This window comes from Leptodactylus fuscus, chromosome 10 (assembly GCF_031893055.1).
Source record: "Leptodactylus fuscus isolate aLepFus1 chromosome 10, aLepFus1.hap2, whole genome shotgun sequence".
Taxonomy (NCBI): Eukaryota; Metazoa; Chordata; class Amphibia; order Anura; family Leptodactylidae; genus Leptodactylus; species Leptodactylus fuscus.
In genome coordinates this window covers 62386076-62399284 of record NC_134274.1, presented here as the reverse complement: position 1 = coordinate 62399284, position 13209 = coordinate 62386076, and the positions used below count along the sequence as shown (strand labels likewise).

At 41.7% G+C, this 13209-nt stretch overlaps 1 pseudogene; it reads right to left on the bottom strand.

Moving 5' to 3' along the window:
* Positions 1-7501: 7501 nt before the first annotated feature.
* The window catches only part of LOC142183487 (transmembrane protein 132A-like), an 86037-nt pseudogene continuing 80329 nt past the window's right edge, over positions 7502-13209 (bottom strand).

The window sequence follows — 13209 nt, the reverse complement described above, 5'->3', positions numbered from 1 at the left end:
CCAGCGGATCATGTGACTGCTGGGGTGAAAGGGAAGCTGCATCATGGCGGTGCCCATAGCTGTGTATACATTGCTCATTAAGCACTGTGTACACAGCGATCAGGGAAGGCAGGGATGGTAATAAACAGTCTGCCTTCTCTGCCCCATTGTGCAGCTGCTGAAAACAATGCAAACAATTCCGGATGTAAATACTCCATGGGCTGTCTGGAAGTGGTTAAGGAATAAATAAACAGCCAATACAGACAGTGTGAACCACATACCTCATCATACTTTTATGATTTACAGCGATTACTTCATACACCCCAGGACAGGAAAAAGATATCCCATTAGAAACACTGAAAGTATAAAGTACTTTGGAAAGTATAAAAGCAGCCTTACAAGGTACTGTCATTAATACAGACTTTCTGGCAAACAGATTCCCTTTAACATTGTATCTATTCCAGCCCACTTCAATAGCTTAAGGCTAAGGCCCCACGGGCCGTATCCGCAGCACTAAAGCGCTGCGGGAAGAACCACTGCATGAACACATTGCGGTTCTTTCCACAGCACTTTTAAGAGAAAGTTCACAGAGTTTTCCTCTGCGGACTTTCTCTTAACATTATATCTACGTGACAGCTGCCGGCGTATCCGTAGATATAATTGACGCCTCATTGTTTTTTTTAAAAGCAGAATGGAGAGAGGTGGAGGGGGGGGGGGGGAGCATAAAATGGGGCAGATGAAGGGGGATATGAAACTGGAGGAGAAATGGATGGGGAGACATTTCACTGGGGGTAGATGAAGGTGGCACCTAAACTGGAGGGACACTAAACTGGGGACGACTGGAGGGGACATTAAACCGTGACGGTAGCTGGACCTGTCTGCCTCTATTTGCCCCCAGTTTAATGTCACCCTCCAGCTACCCCTACCGTTTAATGTCTGCTTCTAGCTGCCCGAGTTTAATGTCACCCTCTAATTGCCCCAGTTTAATGTCCCACTTCATCTGCCATTAATTTATTGCACCCCCCAACTAACCCCAATGTTAATGTCCCCCTCCAGCTGCTCCAGTTTCATGTTCCCTTTAGTTTGTCAGTTTTAACTGGGGCACCAGGAGAGGGACCAAATACTGTGGGGCAGTTGGAAGCGAAAATTATAATGTGGGGACATATAATGTATGGGTGACTGTAGAAGGATTATACTGTGCGGGGGCATATGGAAAATGAATGAAAAATGGGTGGAGTAAACAAAGTCGGCGGAGCTAAATTTGCCACGCCGCACTATGCAATCTATACTCCCTTACTACTCTCTTCCCCAGCCCATATTTCCCTCTGAATCCAAACAAAACTGGAATTTACTAAACCTTCTAGATCAAGTAAAGTAAAGTAAAGTAAATTTTCTGACACAGATGAATGTAAACGTTGCGCATCTTCAGTGCACAGCCCATTCATGCACCAAAGATGAACTACTTCACAACTCCTTCAACCACTCTCACTGTGTTCTGCAAAAAGGGGCAAAGCAGGATGAGAGCATGGAAGGGACACCTCAGCCCATGAAATTCATCATAACTCATGCCTGAAAACTGGTGCGAGTTACCTATAGAAACAGATGACAAAATATGGATACCATGACTGAATCTCACTGAAATCCCTAACTTAAAGTATAAAAAAATTCCCTGGACTGCGAGTTTCACAGGAATTAATCGAGAAACTGACTTCCTATCCACACAAGGCGCTGTGTCAGACAGTCGCATTGCTGGTCACATGACAGAAATGAGTCTCTATATAGAATTACCTTTACAGCAATTTATATCATAAGCCTTTCTCGCAAAGCAAAGAATCTTTTTTGTGGGATTTCTACTTTAATTACACTCACCGGCCACTTTATTAGGTACACCTGTCCAACTGCTCGTTAACACTTAATTTCTAATCAGCCAATCACATGGCGGCAACTCAGTGCATTTAGGCATGTAGACATGGTCAAGACAATCTCCTGCAGTTCAAACCGAGCATCAGTATGGGGAAGAAAGGTGATTTGAGTGCCTTTGAACGTGGCATGGTTGTTGGTGCCAGAAGGGCTGGTCTGAGTATTTCAGAAACTGCTGATCTACTGGGATTTTCACGCACAACCATCCTAGGGTTTACAGAGAATGGTCCGAAAAAGAAAAAACATCCAGTGAGCGGCAGTTCTGTGGGCGGAAATGCGTTGTTGATGCCAGAGGTCAGAGGAGAATGGCCAGACTGGTTCGAGCTGATAGAAAGGCAACAGTGACTCAAATAGCCACCCATTACAACCAAGGTAGCCAGAAGAGCATCTCTGAACGCACAGTACGTCGAACTTTGAGGCAGATGGGCTACAGCAGCAGAAGACCACACCGGGTGCCACTCCTTTCAGCTAAGAACACAGGAAACTGAGGCTACAATTTGCACAAGCTCATCGAAATTGGACAATTGAAGATTGGAAAAACGTTGCCTGGTCTGAGGAGTCTCGATTTCTGCTGCGACATTCGGATGGTAGGGTCAGAATTTGGCGTCAACAACATGAAAGCATGGATCCATCCTGCCTTGTATCAACGGTTCAGGCTGGTGGTGGTGGTGTCATGGTGTGGGGAATATTTTCTTGGCACTCTTTGGGCCCCTTGGTACCAATTGAGCATCGTTGCAACGCCAAAGCCTACCTGAGTATTGTTGCTGACCATGTCCATCCCTTTATGACCACAATGTACCCAACATCTGATGGCTACTTTCAGCAGGATAATGCGCCATGTCATAAAGCTGGAATCATCTCAGACTGGTTTCTTGAACATGACAATGAGTTCACTGTACTCCAATGGCCTCCACAGTCACCAGATCTCAATCCAATAGAGCATCTTTGGGATGTGGTGGAACGGGAGATTCGCATCATGGATGTGCAGCTGACAAATCTGCGGCAACTGTGTGATGCCATCATGTCAATATGGACCAAAATCTCTGAGGAATGCTTCCAACACCTTGTTGAATCTATGCCACGAAGAATTGAGGCAGTTCTGAAGGCAAAAGGGGGTCCAACCCGTTACTAGCATGGTGTACCTAATAAAGTGGCCGGTGAGTGTACATGGCAGGTCAGTAAGATTACAGATACCTATTTTATATATTTTTTTTATATTTACCAATTTGCACAATAAAAACAAAATTGATTTTTAGATCACCATATCCTGAGAGCCATAGTTTATTAATTTTTCTGTCAATAGAGCCATGTAAGGACTTGTTTTTGATTTGATGAGCTTTAGTATTTATCAGTTTACTTTTGGGGTACATACAACTTTTTGATCACTTTTCTTGCTCTTTTGGATGGGTGTAACAACATTAACTATGCAAGTCAATTAACATGATAATTTTTAGTGTGGGTCATAGCAGATATAAGAAATACCAATCATGAGTATTTTTTTTTTTAAGTTTTCTTTATTTTAAGATAAAACAGTGTGTAAAGGTAAAAATATGATTTTTAAGGTGAGCTTTTTGGTTACAATTTTGAAAAATATTTTTGGACATTTTAATAAACTTTTCTTTATGTTTTTTTATTTTCATTTAAGAACTTGAATATGCGATAACTTGTATAATAGACTGCAAAATATTTGTATCAGATTGTATGATATCGGTCAGCTATATACTACCAGTTAATTAGGGTCTATCAGAATTCTGTAGATGGCAGGCTGCAAGGCCATGGTTAAGTCTCATGGCAATAAAAGTAACACTGCAGAGGTTTTTTCTTTACTTAAATCCAGCACGATCCATGATTGTTATTGTATTGCAAGATTCCCATGTGAATGACACTGAGGGGCTTACACACTGCATAACGGACTACATTAATTTCTGGGTAGACAACACAGTACCTACAAAACTAGTGAGATGTTTCTCTATTAACAAGCCATGGACTAACTCTGATATAAAAGCTCTTTTTCAAAGATAAAAAGAGAGGCTTCAGGTCTGGAAAATGCCTTGGGGTTGTGCAAAAGGAACAGAACATTGAGTACAGGTGGTGGGTGACAGAAGGATACTGTCTGTGGTGAGTTCTATGCTGGAGAACAACTCTCATCCCATGTATGAGACCGTGATAGCACTGGGCAGTACTGTCAGTGACCGACTGCTTCACCCCAAGTGTTAGAAGCAGTGCTATCGGAGGTCCTTCCTCCCAACTGCAGTCAGGCTGTATAATCAACATCAGGCTCAGCAAAGATCACTCCGCACAGAGCACTAAATGATCCTGAAGTCTTTCTTTTCTTTTTCGTTGCTATGGCTAATAGTATCTTTTTCTATCTGCCATTCTGAGCTTGTGTGTGTTCTTTTCTTGTAATATATTACTGCATTATCCATGCTGCTGTAACAGACTGAATTTCCCCATGGTGGGACTATTAAAGGGGCTCTATCACTGGATTTCCGCTATTTTAGATAAACATATGCCTGAATAGCATTTAAAAAGCCTATTCAAGTCCTGATAATTGTTTGTTGAGAGACGCCCCCGTTTTAATGAATTACCTTTTAAACATATAGCAGGGGCTGCAGCTCCCTTTTTCTATCATAGCATAGATCTACTGTACACATGGAGATCTATGACAGGCACATTGAACTGCAGCCCCTGCTCATAGATCACTACTTGGAAGATGATGAAGGACCTTGTAGTTCCGTCATCACAGGGACAAGGCAATTACAGAGCAGTAGTGACGTCATCACAGGTCCTGTGCCACCAGCAGGGAAGAGACAGTTAGAGGCTGTGACTCAAAAGCAGGAGGAGGGACTTACATACAAGAACCAAGAGAGGAGGGCGTGAACAGAGTATGACGTGAAGGGTGCACGGGAAAGCCCACGGTGCACAGAAGGCTCATTTACATATATGTTTAAAAGGTAATTCATTAAAATGGGGGGTCTTTTAACAAATGATTAGCAGGACTTGAAAGCCTTTTTAAAGGCTATTCAGGTATATGCCCATCTAAAATAGTGAAAATCCAGTGATAGAGCCCCTTTAAAGGATTATCTTGTTTTATCTTATTCATAAATTAACTACTGTATACATATTGAAAAGAACAAACAAATCCTTTTTAAGAGTACAATAAAAATGATTGGCCAAATGGATAAATTGTCTCAGCATATTTGTATGGAAGCTTATATATATAGTGAGAGAGTGAAGGGTGTAGTCTGGGAATACAAGTATATTCCAGCCAGGCACCTAAAAGGTGTGTGGTGAACCCACACCAGGGAGGTCAGCTGACTAATGAAGGCCGCCTGATAATAGTCTGAGTGTGAAGACTAGGAGTGTGGCACCACACTGACAGAGCTGACCTGTCCAGATTGGACCTCCAAAGCAGGTACTGTGCCACCTGTTGTTGTTGCCAAGGTGGGAGACTGGTAGCCAGTCTCCTGTATAGTCAGGGAAAAGTTTCCTTACATTTAAGTTAGTCTCAGCCGAGAAGGGTTTTGTTTTATTTATTCTGTGTCTCTGCAAAGGCAGTGTATGCGCTACAAGTGAATAAAGCCTAAACTTGTGGGCAATCCAGTGCCTGTGTCCCAGTTTCCTGCACTGCTACAAGAATATTGCTTTCAATTGTAAATCCTCACAACAATTCAGGCCCAGGTCAAAAAAAATGATGAAATAATTAAAGATTTTGGCAATTTGTAATAAAACCTTGTAAGTCTTTTCTAAAACCTGGCAAACTTGGATTGATTACCTGCGAGTTTTGGGAATTAATTCATCCCTATCGTCAATCATTTGGAATAGTCACCAAGTGTTAGGCCCCTTTGGCATCTACACCAGATTTTTCTGAGAAGCATCTGTAAACAATACTTAGATGTGTGGTCCATGGATTTTCTAAAACATTGGTGTTATTGTCACAATTGTTAATTGGAAAAATTTTGTCAATCATATTGATTGTTGAAATAAACAAAAAATACAATAAAGACAATTAAATAAAGGCAACAACAGGCATGTTTTTCAAGCTCCACTCCGACACTATTTATTACTTTAATCCTAGAGCAGGGCTAAAGTAAAGTGAACAAGCACTCACCAGATCTATTGTTCACTATATTCAGCCTGCAGCCATTCTGGTGATATTCCCGTTTATCTCCGTATGCAAATATGCAAATAAGTCTCAAAACAGCACAGGGGGCGGTCCCCCGGTGCTCAAACAGCACAGGGCACTTTCCCTGTGCTGCCTGAAGACTCTCCAGCGACGCCCTCCATCTTCTACAGCCGCGCTTCGTCGCCACTTCCACCTTTCGTCTTCTTCCATCAAGACTGCGTTCACTCGTGTAGCGGCCACTAGGCAGAGCCAACTGCGCATGTCTTATCGGCCATTTTTCAGTGGCCACTACATGAGCATACTGTGCTCGTGTAGTTCTATGGAGCAGGGAGCACACTGAGCATGCTCAGTAGCTCTGTACTGGCATCCAGGGCGCAAGTGATGTCGGTACAGAGCTACTGTGCATGCTCAGTATGCTCTGTACTCCATAGAATTACACGAGTGTAATTACACTGTACGCTCATGTAGCGGCAACAGAAAATTGCCGATAAGACATGCGCAGTCGGTTCTGCCCAATGGCCGCTACACAAGCGAACGCAGTCCTGCCAGAAGAAGACGATAGCAGGATGCGGCGGAGAGGTGCGGTTGTAGAAGAAGAAGGGTGTTGCTGCAGAGTCTTCAGGCAGCATAGGGGATGCCCCCTGTACTGTTTGAGCACAGGGGGACTGCCTCCTGTGCTGTATGGGGACTCATTTGCATACTGAGAAAACCAGAAATATCACCAGAATGGCGAAACAAATCTAAAGATAGGGGAAGAATAGCCTTTCTTAGGGTCCATGGAATTTCAGTGCTGAAAAAAAAGCCTCCCATTGACTTTAATGGGTTCCTGTTTCTGCTAGCAGAAGTCAATGGGAGGCTTTTTTTTCAACACTGAAATTCCACACCAAATTCCTCACCATTTTTCTCCGTGTGAATGGACCCTCAAGGCTATTTCAACATGGTAGTACTGGGGATTGTAATGATAGAATCCTATTAAGCACATACAGAAGAAATGATTGCTAATGCAATCACTCACCCTGGCCTATAGATAGTAATTTCATTGTTTGCTAATAGCAGAGCTCCAGTGCACAGGGTGATGTGCTGCTGAAAAACACATTTTTTTTTTTTTTTTCCCCTTTTGGTTTTTTTTTTTTAGCCTACTGAGACCACTCAATTGCAAATGCTTATTCATCTAGTAACTGGAAACACTATTAGGGTGATCGAGAAAGAGCCCTTTCTGTCACATTCACTAGCCACACAACAGAACAGTTATGATAATGGTGGTTATGTTTGGTTGTTCTTTGAAAACAACACGCTGGGCAAAATTGACCATAAAAACAGTTTTTTTGTTTGTGGGTTTTTTTTGTAGTGACATTTATGAAAAGTGGATAATCATGTTTTCAGTGGAAACTCATTTAAACTTTAATACATGGTGAGAACTGTAGAATGTAAAAATTAAGTGCTTGTCCAGAATTTGAAAAATGTAATCATGGACAACTACTTTAAATACAATTATTTTTAGTGTAATACTACAGATTGCGTTGTGCTTTAGCAGATCATATTTGTATTTCACCTAATATTTTACCCTAACAACATAGAACTCGTTTTCTTCCATAAACATTCCATAGTATGACTACTATTTTCAATCTTACTCTCAATCAAGATTGTCAGTTGGACTTCTGTAATATGTAATTATCCCCTGCCTTAAAATCTCATACTTTGCTCAGCATTAGAGAATGGGGGTCCTGACACCTCATTCTCTCTCATTTTATGTAACAATGAATTATAACACAAAATGTGGATATTGCTACAAAAGGCCCATGGATTATCTTCAAATATGAAACTTTTGTTCATCGGTTGTTTAACCACATTCATTTTTGTTTGTGATGTTAAGTAATTCTTTTTACTCTCGCTCCCAATATATCCATTCCCCTACCCCTTAGTCCTTCTCTTTTAATATCATCTTGGTGAGGTGTTTCCGCTCTGATTCTTTCCATGTAGCTCAGGATTTCTTGAGGTTCCCTCATTCCCATATCCTTGCATACCCAAACAATGTCCTCCTCACTTGCTACCAAAATAGACTGCACATTTGGATCATTAGGTGCTCGTTCAATTCTTCTTTCTCCAGGAGTTGTTGTTTTAAATGACTTAATTTCAGATCTTTTTGCTTCTAAATAAGCCTTGGAATGGTTTGTAGATGCAGAGAAGGAGCTAGTATCAGAGTGACAATCACTATTAGTCTCAGCGTCATGAAAATTTCTCACTGGATGAAAAGTACTTGTCAGACTTTGAGTACCCGCATTCCTGGCATCCCATTGCCCTCTTTCCTCCTCTTCCTCACCCACTGCTCCTTGGGATTTTGGTCCATCAGCATCTGACCCTTGTAACCATACCCAGTTTGGAGCCTCAGGATTTCCAGGGCCCTCATGTGCTGATTTTTTTCTATGCTTTCTTATAAAAGCCAAACAGCTAAAAAAGAAAAGAAGGGTGAGCAGAGAGCACATTGCAAGGAGTCCATAAAGTCCTTCTTCTAAACCTGGTATTCCCCATCGTGTTGTAACAATGTCATCAGCACCAGAATGAGCGTTTTCATCTCTTATGGTAGCATCATCACTCCCAAGGATTATGTCACTGCTTCCTGGAATAACATTGTTAGTACTTGAAATAATGTCACCATCCCTGGTCAATAGGACAGAATCCCTCTGTATTATGTCTCTTTCAAGATGTTCATCACGTATTGTTCCATTCCTAGGAAATGTAACTCTGATATACCCAGCACTGAGCAAACCAGTGGTTTCCTTTTCTCTACAATTCTCTGGCAAGAAAATAGATATACGCAAAAGAGGTTCTTCTCCCGGGTTTTCAAAAATCAATACAGGCATAGACCAGTAGTTTGCAGATACCACAGCACGGCTGACTGACAGAACAGATGGATCAGAGGACACAATGGACAAAGACAGCTCTTGAGGATTATAGATGGTTATTGGAGCAACAGACATATCACTGAAAAGTAGGCAGATAGATAAAATAGCCTCCTAAAAAGAAAAAAAATATATATTATTTTTTTAACCCTTTCACTGTTTGTTCAGTTTTTACACTTTTGGTGTACACAAGCAAAGACTGGCACTCACAACTGGCAGAATGCACTATCTGCATAGCATTGCAAATGTACAGCACAGACTTAGTAGCAGAGTTAGCATCCCCAGCAGTAGGTGTCAGATGTAACTAATCCTTGTAATTTAATCCCCTAGAAAAGTGACTTCCTTGCATACTTAAAGAGGTTGTCCAGAATAAAATAAAATCAATTTATGAATTAATCCGGGGAAAAACATAAAATATATATACAGGGTGGCCATAAAATAACCTCAGGTGTTTGGAGTCGTGTGCAGGCTGACCCAATGGACGCAATTGCCTGAATTTTTTTTTTTTTAGGCGCCGCCCCCTTGAGTGGCTGGCTGCCTGATACAGAGCTCCAAGCTGGGAGCAATCTCTATCTTTCCTTTTTCACTCTTTTTCTCTGTATCTTCAAGAATCCGGTAACTAAGCAAACTAGCACTATGAATTAGCAACTATAAATCGAATGAAGACCCTGTGGAGTATTTTGTTCCTTTTATATCTATTGTTAAAGCATGGACAATGACTCTGTCCTGTGCACATGTGCCTGCTACCATCCCCCAGGAGCTAAGGACAGCATATCTCACCATGCGGCATGGAGGAGAAACCTGCATGGATGTGTGGACTTCTTCTTTTCAAGGAGATGATTTTTGGTGTCTATTGCTGATGTGTGAAGATGCTACAGCTGACTGGTATTTCTTTCTTTAACTGTGGACACGTGGGACTCTGTTACAGCCTGGGAAACTACCATCACCCACCTACCCCAGGAGTTATGGAAGCTTGGCAAGAGAGCAGCACCCTGTCTACCTGGGTGGCTTCGGACTTGTCTGGGCAGTAGAACACAGTGGTAAGAAGAAAGGAGGAGGAGGGCTTGTGATGAAGGACATTTGGGGCATTTTTTTTTGTGGTTAATGGACAATAGTGCTGATGCAAGATACCGAACTATCAGCTGTGAGAAGGAGATCTCACCACCTACCAAAGGAACTGCCACATGTTATCATGATAGCTGCATATGTCCCCCACCTTTGCAAAAACGTTTCTGGCTGTTATATCTACATGCTGTGACCCCCCTCCTCGTGTCCTACAACCACATTCGGCTGTATTATCAACATCACTCCGCACAGATAACTAAATGACCCTACAGTGTGTCTGTGTTTCTTTCTTTTTAGTTGCTATGATTCCTAGGATTTTTCTATCTGCCATGAGCTTGTATGTGTTTTTCTCTCTTGTTATATACTACTGTACCATCTATGAAACTGTATCACTGAAATTTCCCCATTGTGGGACTATTAAAGGATTATCTTATCTTATCAAGGCATGAGGAAACGGACGGCATGAAAAAAAAAATTTAATACCAAAACTCATCACCAGGGGATAATGTGGCGCTGTACAGTAAACGTCCCTTATTCTCTACTTAGTCGTCACGATGCCTGTCTTTTTGCCATATCATGCGCGTCCACTGAGGTTGTTTTATGAGAATGCCGGGAACGCCACAGCTGCCTTGAGAGCTTTCGTCTTTTGAAAGACCTGCATACAGGTGCCGGCCCAATGTCTGTAACGTTGCTGAGACAAATGATGAAACGTTTTGAGGCAACTGGGTTATTGAGTGTGCAACCAGGCCGCGGCCGACGACCTGTATGCACCGAGGTCGTGGAGGATATTGCTGCAGCTGTTGAGGAACAGAGCACCAGTAGTCATAGCGGTAACTGAAGTGCACGCAGTGTTTCCAGGCAATTAGGCATCCCATACAGTACCATGTGGAAAGTTCTGTGAAAAGTCTTGAGGGCATACCCATACAAAATTAGCCTTCATCACCAACTGCTTCCTCGTGACAATGACACCCGCATGACATTTGCATTAATGTTTCTGGCCAGAGTGGAAGTGGATACCAATTGGCTATGGAATATCCTGTGGAGCGACGAAGCGCATTTTTACCTGAATGGAACGGTCAACACACAGAACCCTAAGTATCGACAGACGGGTTTTGCGCCGCGCGCTCACTGTACAGCGCCACATTATCCCCTGGTGGGGAGTTTTGGTATTAAATTTTTTTTTCATGCCATCTCTGTTTCCCCATGCCTTGATTAGCACACATACAAATTTTCAGGCAATTCCATCCATTGGGTCAGCCTGCACACGACCCCAAACACCTAAGGTTATTTTATGGCCAATATATTATATATATATATATATATATATATATATATACATATATATATATATATATATATATATATATATATACATACATATATATATATATACATATATATATATATATATATATACATATATATATACATATATATATATATATATATATATATATATATATATATATATATATGCTAACCTGTCCCAATGTTCCAGTGCCTCCCACAGTGGTGCGGTCCTGCTGCTCAAATGTTTTCTTGTGGCAGAAGTCCTCGTCGGCTGTGACGCTCCAGGTCCCTTTCCTCAGGCCACTGACTGACCTCGCGTGACCGTTGAGGATAATCAGCGGTCTAAGGAAAGGACCCGGAAACGTTACAGGTAGTGACATCCCGTGTCTGCCACTGTGGCCACTGACTGACCTCAGTAGTCACATGACTCAGGGACATCCGCAGGAAGAAAATATCGGAGCAGCAGGACTGGATCACACTGGGTGGTAACGGAGAACCTTTGTTGTGCTCTGCATTTATCGCCCCTGTGTTTGTTGTCACTGCATCTAATTTGAACTGTATCTAGTTGGATACATATGAAATGATACTTGGGACCAGGATCTTTTATAACTATAGCAATATCCCTGAATGACTGAAAGCTTGACAATTGCTTGAAAAACTTATTTGCTCATACAATGGGCAAAATATATGAAGACTGGTGTATTCAGGGCGATTCTTACCACCTGCAGCAGTGAAAGTCTCATTTCTGATAAGGAGCACATATTTTCATAAACGTAGCTGTTTCTCCACTGGCCATGCACCTGTGCTACATCTAACTGAGCATACAGATGGCATAGATTTCAGTGATCATTTGCACCAGTAAACTGTTGAGAATAATATTAACTTACTTTTACTGATGCACTGGTTCACACTTACCAACACCTGCATTTACTCATATATACACACTGACACACACACACTTACCTTATTGGAACAAACCTTAATGATAAAAACTTGAATGAAACACTTCATCCTGCACACAGATTTATTGGTACATGTACAGTACAGACCAAAAGTTTGGACACACCTTCTCATTCAAAAAGTTTTCTGTATTTTCATGACTATGAAAATTGTAGATTCACACTGAAGGCATCAAAACTATGAATTAACACATGTGGAATTATATACGTAACAAAAAAGTGTGAAACAACTGGAAATCTGTCTTATAGTCTGGGTTCTTCAAAGTAGCCACCTTTTGCTTTGATCACAGCTTTGCACATTCTTGGCATTCTCTTGATAAGCTTCAAGAGATAGTGACCGAAAATGGTTTTCACTTCACAGGTGTGCCCTGTCAGGTTTAATAAGTGGGATTTCTTGCCTTATAAATGGGGTTGGGACCATCAGTTGTGTTGTGTAGAAGTCAGGTGGATACACAGCTGATAGTCCTACTGAATAGACTATTAGAATTTGTATTATGGCAAGAAAAAAGCAGCTAAGTAAAGAAAAACGAGTGGCCATCATTACTTTAAGAAATGAAGTTCAGTCAGTCCGAAAAATTGGGAAAACTTTGAAAGTGTCCCCAAGTGCAGTCGGAAAAACCCGTCAAGCGCTACAAAGAAACTGGCTCACATGAGGACCGCCCCAGGAAAGGAAGACCAAGAGTCACCTCTGCTGCAGAGGATAAGTTCATCCGAGTCACCAGCCTCAGAAATCACAGGTTAACAGCAGCTCAGATTAGAGACTAGGTCAATGCCACACAGAGTTCTAGCAGTAGACACATCTCTACAACAACTATTAAGAGGAGACTTTGTGCAGCAGGCCTTCATGTTAAAATAGCTGCTAAAAAACCACTGTTAAGGACAGGCAACAAACAGAAGAGACTTGTTTGGGCTAAAGAACACAAGGAATGAACATTAGGCCAGTGGAAATCTGTGCTTTGGTTTGATGAGT